General features: G+C 54.9%; 1 long non-coding RNA gene across 1 annotated transcript; it reads left to right on the plus strand.

The window, feature by feature from the left end:
* Nucleotides 1-682: 682 nt before the first annotated feature.
* Nucleotides 683-1,088, plus strand: LOC143127435 (uncharacterized). Its single transcript, XR_012987631.1, has 2 exons — nt 683-755; nt 976-1,088. It is a non-coding gene; the product is annotated as an uncharacterized LOC143127435 (long non-coding RNA).
* Nucleotides 1,089-8,908: the final 7,820 nt, after the last annotated feature.

Consider the following 8,908-nt stretch of genomic DNA (forward strand, 5'->3'; position numbering starts at 1 on the left):
GCACTCAAACGCTCTGGCGCGCGGCGCGAATGTGTTAGCATGTTGCTATGCTAGCGGGCTCTGCCGTGGCCGTAGAGAGAGTAAGATGGCATTAATCAAACACATCCACGTTTTCCCTACTTAAATACAGTTGCACAAGTAGTTGATTAAAAATGTTAGGGCACACAACATGAAACGTGACGATTTTCCAAGCGAATAAACAGGAGAACTACAATGTCTGGCGCAATAGCACTTGGGAGTACTTTGACCTAGGTAGTAATATTAATTAACACCTAATTGTAGATCCTATCCACCACAGAGTTTAGAATCCATGCTTGATCGACCCCTCAGCCTCCCCCTCCCCTCTGAGCGAGAGAGAGGCACACACACTAGAGATGCGCTGATGGGCTATTATTTCAACCATAACTGCATAGCAAAACTTAATCCATCCATCAGCAAAGTTTTTTGACCAATTTTCAAAACTGCACCCGCCCGCTATCTGCTGTGTTTATAATGTATATGGGATGTTTTTAATGTAGCCTATATGGGATGCGGCGCTGCTGACGTGAGGCTAGAAAGCTCTTGCCTGTTCTTTCTAGAAAGACTGATCCAATGCAGCAAATATATTAAAAGGCTAAAGTCCTACATTGGCTATGTATCAATTTCCAACAGATGATCTATTGTATTCCTCTGGTTGTCTTAACTTATGCACAGTTGATGGTTTTATAAAGACACCCCTACACCAATAAATAGTTCATGTAGACTGTCACACAATGGTAAGTGGAACATTGGCCACAGCTTGTAACAACTTCATTTTTTACCATTCTTTGCGTAGGGATGTGTACACAAGGATGTGTAACCTTGTGTAACTTTGTGTAACTTGGGAATTACAACAGAAAGGAACACGTTTCAGCTCATCAAAATCAATGACTGGAACTGTCAGTTTCAGAGCTATTATTACCACACTGATAGATTGATTTTGCTTTTTATTTGCAGCCTACGTTATGCACTGTGGAACGCTCTGCGGATGGACAGCTGTGGAATCCGCAAAGGTCAAGAAGGCTTTTGTTACGAGGGCTGGAGGTTCCAAAACATCCATGAAGCTGGGGTAATTTTCTCTTATTTTAAATTATTTCCAATTGTGGTGAGCATTATTGGTGGGCTTTTTATAAAGGGTAGGCCTCTATTGCACTAAAATTATTCAACCTTTATACAGTTAACATCAAACTGTGTAGCTACGAAAGCTACAAAATCACATTGTCATAGAAATGATAGAGGCGAAATTTCCACTAGGTTTTATGAAGATATTTTACAGATGGGCTGAACATACATCAAAAGTAAAAAAAATGACATGGCCAAAATGATTAACTCACCAACAATATTTGTTGTATGGTGTATGGGATAACCAAATGGCGGACCGCGATCCAAGTCCGGACCGTGACGTGATCCTATCCGGACCCAGACCATAATAGCCTAATTTAGATTTTCACGTAAGATTTCAAAGCTGCGCTAAATGTTTCGTTGGTTAGGATAACAGCATTTACTTCAGGAGCTTCAGGAACCATCATTTCGCTTGCTGCTACTCAGCCAGTGAAATCTGTGAATTCTGATAAAGTCGAGTCAGTGAGTAAAGTAGTCTACTATGGGGAAGAGACTGATAGCCTGAAATGAGCGAGGACAGGAGACGGGATAGTCTAGTCGTGATCCTCATAGGCCCAATAGTAAACCCAGAAATGTTGAGTACCCTAAAGTTTTATTGCAGAAATGTCATCTATAGGCCTAGTGGGTGGAATCCAACTTGGTTGCCTAAAGTTGCACTTTGGGCAATTTGCATAATTAGCATAAATAGGCAATTAAGGCGAGGCAGTACAGGTGAATAGGGTAAAAAAATTAAATAATAGATATCACCATGAAACTTTCTGAGTTGATTACTTATGTTAAGATGAGAAAAAAATGTATTGCATGTTTTTTATAATTTAATGTTTACATATGCAAATGAGGCCCTATCTCATTAAAAATGCTCTATTTTGCATACACACAAAAGCAGATAGTGTGATAAAGCCAGGCTCAAAATTGTTTTTCCAAGGTAAACACGTGTACTTGGTTGGGTGAGTTGGTGAAAACCTTTAAGAAACTTGGTAAGGAGGCAGTGTTGACCTATGGACAGACAGATTAAGAAATTAAGTGTGCCATGCAAAACTAGAAAAGCACTCCGAGAGTGCAGACCTCCGCCAAGGGGGGTGCGCAGGACTGAAGTGCAATTGATTAGACAGGTAATTGGCAGAGTCTACAGATGTGAGATCGATGCTTGTGTCAAAATCCTGATTAGCATATGATTATCTTATGCCTTCCCCTAGGTTTGCTGGACCAGGAAGACCAGAACATAGATAACAAGTTAGAAAGTGCATAAAATAGAACGTGCACAACAGAGAAAAACGTGCCATAATAACGGGCACTTGTAAGACCATAACACAGATTACAGGTAAAAAATTATTTACAATTTGTACAGTGTCAGTCCTCCAAGCCATCTATGACGGCGACAAAGTGGGCAAAGTTTCTGTAGATCCTGTTGTCCAGGCCCTTGGAGGGTGACATGTCTTTCACAGGGCAATACGTTTTCTTTTTGTATTTTTTATGTCCCTGTATAGGCTGGCCACACACCTTGCAATTGGGGATGTGCTGGACCCTGATAAGCTTTGCCCCAACTTGGGTGGGCTGGTCTGCCACCAGCTTCCTTTTATAATGAGTCGACCTGGACCAGGAAGCTGGAGCAGCATGGGTCTGGCTGGAGGAAGGCCCAGCGAGAGCAGGGGCAGGCAGGATGGGCACAAGCCGAGCCAAGGGCGCAGCAGTCGGCGCGGTCTGTGTGGAGGAGGGGCCCGCCACAGACTGCGTGGGGGTGGGCACAGACCCGGTGATGCTGAAGGTGGCAGGGGGTCTCTGCAGCGGCCGCACAAGAGGCAGTGGCTGAGGAGGAGGAAGCAGTGGCTGAGGAGGAGGAAGCTGCGGCGGCGCCGCCATGTCAGCCCGTCCCCTCAGCTTCTTGGTGCCGGCCGTGCTGGCAGTTGGTACGTACTCCATCACCGGGTAGTCGGGCAGAGGGAGGACGTCGGGTTGCCGTGGCGCTGGAGGAAGCTCTGTGGACGATACGGAGGTGGTCTTTGAGATCACCGAAGGTTGCCTGGTGGCGTGAAAGTTGACCAGCCTCTCTTGCTGTCGGATAAAGTCCCTGACCGTTTTGACGTTGATCTTGGGGAGAGGGATGCCCGCCTTGGACAGCACTGGGTCGTCCACCAACACCCTGTGCTGTATGAGTTCATAGGCCTTGAGGATGCTGGCCTTTTCCGGGCCGGTTCGAGAGGACTGGGGGGCACTCAACCAAAGCAGCTTGACCAGCACGTACATGAGGCGGTTGTGCTGCGCTCTGATGTCCTGCTGGGCCGGCGCGTACCTCCTGGCCATCTTCACCCGCTGGATCAGGGCGGCTTCGCCGAGGTCATCCCTCTTTGTACGGCAGTACAAAGTGTTGCCCCAGTCTGTGCGGTACAGCTGGTGGTACTTCTGTGGCTGCTTGTCGTGCTCCTCCACCGCATTCCAGGCGTCGGAAATTCTGATCGACGGCCTCCCCGAAGAGCAGCTGGCAGCGAGCGTTGAGGCGGTCCACGAGCGGCGCAGAGTAGACGCTGGACCTCTGCCGACCTCCGAACACAGCCGCCGAGCTCCTGTCGGCGTTCCACCGTGCGATGCCGCAGACCAAGTACACCTTGGTAGGGCCACGCCGCACAGTGGGGACCTGCAGGCACATCACAACAACAGGCATGATATGAGCGCTATTGCTGATATGAGCGCTATTGTTGATATGAGCGCTATTGTTGATATGAGCGCTATTGTTGATATGAGCGCTATTGCTGATATGAGCGATATTGTTGATATGAGCGCTATTGCTGATATGAGCGCTATTGCTGTGTGGGTTTTTTTTTTTTTGGAGTGCAAGTATTTGTTGTGTTTTCTAGGTCACCTGGAATCATGTGGGGGAGCGAGCGGTGGAACCCCTCCAAGCTGTTGCTCCCACGCAGGCACTTGTAATATGGGACATCCACACGGTACATACTCATGCCTGGTGGGTCCTGGATGCATTCCAGGTGTCGCTGCTGGCTGGCCCACATCTCATTGATGGCAGCTGTAAGCACAAAACACACAAACATGCATTCATTTAGCTCATAATTGACTTTGAGCGTGTGTGTGTTTGTGTGTGTTTGTGTGTGTGTGTGTGTTTTGTCGTACCATTGGACTTGAAGAGGCTGACGCCACTCTCGTCGAGCCCAGCCGGACCCTTCAGCTCCTCGATGATGAGGTGAATGAGGCGAAACGTCTCATGGGCGCCGAGGGTGACCCGTCGGACGTGGTGCTTTAGCTGCTCCCGCGAGATGTAGCGTGGGAGCACATCCTCGTCCGACACGGCCTCCATGACGGACGAGTCTCTGGCCCTGACGGCCGCGATGAGCAGATCCAGGTCCTGGCGGTTGTAGGCCAACACCGCCCCGGCCAGCGCGGATTTCAAGGCGGGGTACTTGGAGTGGGCCTGTCCGCAGAGCAGCGTCGAAGCGATGGAGCCAGTGGAAGATATCCAGCCTCACCACCATCCCGTTGTCCACCCAAGGCTGGAAGAGCGTCTCCACAGCTGTTGGACCCTGCGCCCTGCAGCATTCCCAGTCGATGTAAAGGATCTGGGGGACGGGCTGGTTGGCGAGGTGGAATCTCTCCATAACTCCACGGCACATGGGCTCCAACTTCTCCACGGACTCCTCGCAGGTGAGAACAAAGGACACAATCTGGGAGAGTTCGTTGCCGATGCTGGTGAACCACTCGGCCGAGCCCTTGCCCTCCCCAGAGAGCTTCTTCACCACCTACGACAAAACAAACAAAACAAATACGAGTACAGTTTAGGTTTGCATGATGTGGTGTTTTTCCTGTGAGTACTTGTATGCGTGCAACACACTCTTGGTTAACTTGCCTTCTTTGTGGAGTCCATTTTCAGGACCGTGCCAAACGTGGAGAGAATTTGGCTCCGGTAATCCTGGACGTTGTTGGCCTCCGCCAGGAGAAAGGCGTGCCGCAGGAGCCGCTCGCAGGGAAGCTCCCTTGGAGGAGGAGGCGCCCGAAACTCTCGGTGGCCAAGCGCGGAGACGATGCTGCCCGGTCGCACCAAAGCCATGAGGAGCGTGGTGTAGAGGTCCCGCCTGCGGTTGTGCTCCTCCATGTGGTTCTCCCGCACCTGCCGCCACACCTTGGCCATGGTGTTGCCCTCTGTGCGGTCGCGCAACAGGTTGAGAACGCTCTTGTCGACCCCGTGCTTGGCCGTGAGGACAGCCGGAAACATGGCCTGGTGAGCCTCGCTCAGCTGGCGCAGGATGGCGTCGTCCCAGGCCAGCCAACGGCCCATGGGGCCACCGTCTCCCCCCCTGGCTGCCTTGAGGCACGGCCCGCAGCAGAGCACTTCGCAGCACATGAAGTACCACCCCGACACATCACAGATGTGCCGCACCTGAGAGAGAGGAAATGTCACAATTACAGATCGCCATGGGCCAGACGTGCACGTAGCACTCACGCGAAGGGACCAAAGCTTACCCGAATGTGGTAACCCGATTTGGAGAGATGGGTGTTGCGTCCGGCCCCCGCGCACGCGTCACCACGCGGGCAGCTGATGGAGCACCGCCACACGCCAACAGGGCGCCAGAAGAACAAGCAGCTCCAGAAAAAGGGCTGAGGAGAGGGAACGCCGCCGCCGAGGTAGCCAGGTGGCTCGGGTGGGTAAAACCACATGCGGTCCGACAACTGATGTCCTTGAAGGTCTGCACCGAAGTGAAAAGCCCTCGCTCGCTGTCCTCCTTCAACCAGGTGACGTCTGCCGCTGGGATGCCGCTAGGGTCCTCCCATAGCCTCACCCAGCCTTCCAGCTCCACCTAAAAGACACACAACACAAACAGCATATATATATATAAACAGTGCATAATTAGATTGTGACTGAGGTATTTTGTATAATGCATGCATCACACTGTCATTTTTACACTTACAGGAGAGTCGCTCTGCGACAACGTGGTGGCAGAGGCAGGCTGAGACCGAGATGCAGGCTGAGACCGAGATGCAGGCTGAGACCGAGAGGCTGAGACCGAGATGCAGGCTGAGACAGAGATGCTGAGACCGAGATGCAGGCTGAGACTGGCTGTTGGAGGGCGATGTTGACAGCTGCGGCTCAGGGCGAGCGTCAGGAGCAACCTGGCTGGTGGACGTCTCGGGCTGCTGCGCTTCAGGCTGACTGGGCGAGGATGGCGCTGGCTGCTGCGTCTGACGCTTGGAGGTCCTGGAGGGCCGTTTGGGCGAAGGCTGACTGGGCGACGACGGCGGCTGTGTCTGACTCTTGGCGGACCTGGAGGGCCGTTTGGGCACAGGCTGCTTGGTGGATGGCGCTGGCTGCTGCGTCTGACGCTTTGCGGACTTGGAGGCCGGTGTGGTCTTCTGTGTCTGACTCTTGGCGGACTTCTTGGCCCGCTTCTCAGATGCAGCGAGGAGTGGAGGCCCAGGAGACGCAGGAGGAGCAGCGGCAGGAGGAGCAGGCTGTGGCTGGCTGGTGGACAGCTCGTCAGCTGGCTTCCCTTGACTACTCTCAAAGGTGACGAGGGCATCTAGCATGATGTCATCGTCATCACACCATGACGCGCAAGATGGAGCAGCGGCAGCAGCAGACGGAGTGGCTGTAGGAGGAGCAGATGGAGTGGCTGTAGGAGGAGCAGATGGAGTGGCTGTAGGAGGAGCAGACGGAGTGGCTGTAGGAGCAGCAGACGGAGTGGCTGTAGGAGGAGCAGATGGAGTGGCTGTAGGAGGAGCAGATGGAGCGGCCGCAGCAGCCGACGGAGTGGCTGTAGGAGGAGCAGACGGAGTGGCCGCAGCAGCCGACGGAGTGGCTGTAGGAGGAGCAGATGGAGTGGCCGCAGCAGCCGACGGAGTGGCTGTAGGAGGAGCAGATGGAGTGGCTGTAGGAGGAGCAGACGGAGTGGCTGTAGGAGCAGCAGACGGAGTGGCTGTAGGAGGAGCAGATGGAGCGGCCGCAGCAGCCGACGGAGTGGCTGTAGGAGGAGCAGATGGAGTGGCTGTAGGAGGAGCAGATGGAGCGGCCGCAGCAGCCGACGGAGTGGCTGTAGGAGGAGCAGATGGAGTGGCCGCAGCAGCCGACGGAGTGGCTATAGGAGGAGCAGATGGAGTGGCTGTAGGAGGAGCAGACGGAGTGGCTGTAGGAGCAGCAGACGGAGTGGCTGTAGGAGGAGCAGATGGAGTGGCTGTAGGAGGAGCAGACGGAGTGGCTGCAGCAGCCGACGGAGTGGCTGTAGGAGGAGCAGATGGAGTGGCTGTAGGAGGAGCAGATGGAGCGGCCGCAGCAGCCGACGGAGTGGCTGTAGGAGGAGCAGATGGAGTGGCTGTAGGAGGAGCAGACGGAGTGGCTGTAGGAGGAGCAGATGGAGTGGCTGTAGGAGGAGCAGATGGAGTGGCTGTAGGAGGAGCAGATGGAGTGGCCGCAGCAGCCGACGGAGTGGCTGTAGGAGGAGCAGATGGAGTGGCTGTAGGAGGAGCAGACGGAGTGGCTGTAGGAGCAGCAGACGGAGTGGCTGTAGGAGGAGCAGACGGAGTGGCTGTAGGAGGAGCAGATGGAGTGGCCGCAGCAGCAGACGGAGTGGCTGTAGGAGGAGCAGATGGAGTGGCTGTAGGAGGAGCAGATGGAGTGGCTGTAGGAGGAGCAGACGGAGTGGCTGTAGGAGCAGCAGACGGAGTGGCTGTAGGAGGAGCAGATGGAGTGGCTGTAGGAGGAGCAGATGGAGCGGCCGCAGCAGCCGACGGAGTGGCTGTAGGAGGAGCAGATGGAGTGGCCGCAGCAGCCGACGGAGTGGCTGTAGGAGGAGCAGATGGAGTGGCTGTAGGAGCAGCAGACGGAGTGGCTGTAGGAGCAGCAGACGGAGTGGCTGTAGGAGGAGCAGATGGAGTGGCTGTAGGAGGAGCAGACGGAGTGGCCGCAGCAGCCGACGGAGTGGCTGTAGGAGGAGCAGATGGAGTGGCTGTAGGAGGAGCAGACGGAGTGGCTGTAGGAGCAGCAGACGGAGTGGCTGTAGGAGGAGCAGATGGAGTGGCTGTAGGAGGAGCAGACGGAGTGGCCGCAGCAGCCGACGGAGTGGCTGTAGGAGGAGCAGATGGAGTGGCTGTAGGAGGAGCAGACGGAGTGGCCGCAGCAGCCGGCGGAGTGGCTGTAGGAGGAGCAGATGGAGTGGCTGTAGGAGGAGCAGATGGAGCGGCCGCAGCAGCCGACGGAGTGGCTGTAGGAGGAGCAGATGGAGTGGCCGCAGCAGCCGACGGAGTGGCTGTAGGAGGAGCAGACGGAGTGGCGCAGCAGCCGACGGAGTGGCTGTAGGAGGAGCAGATGGAGTGGCTGTAGGAGGAGCAGATGGAGCGGCCGCAGCAGCCGACGGAGTGGCTGTAGGAGGAGCAGATGGAGTGGCTGTAGGAGGAGCAGACGGAGTGGCTGTAGGAGGAGCAGATGGAGTGGCTGTAGGAGGAGCAGATGGAGTGGCCGCAGCAGCCGACGGAGTGGCTGTAGGAGGAGCAGATGGAGTGGCTGTAGGAGCAGCAGACGGAGTGGCTGTAGGAGCAGCAGACGGAGTGGCTGTAGGAGGAGCAGACGGAGTGGCTGTAGGAGGAGCAGACGGAGTGGCTGTAGGAGGAGCAGATGGAGCGGCCGCAGCAGCCGACGGAGTGGCTGTAGGAGGAGCAGATGGAGTGGCCGCAGCAGCCGACGGAGTGGCTGTAGGAGGAGCAGATGGAGTGGCTGTAGGAGCAGCAGACGGAGTGGCTGTAGGAGCAGCAGACGGAGTGGCTGTAGGAGGAG

The sequence above is a fragment of the Alosa pseudoharengus genome, unplaced genomic scaffold (genome assembly GCF_046254945.1).
Source record: "Alosa pseudoharengus isolate Yale_2024_CS ecotype anadromous, Long Island Sound unplaced genomic scaffold, YU_APseudo_1.1 YU_APseudo_1.1_scf_1, whole genome shotgun sequence".
Taxonomy (NCBI): domain Eukaryota; kingdom Metazoa; phylum Chordata; class Actinopteri; order Clupeiformes; family Clupeidae; genus Alosa; species Alosa pseudoharengus.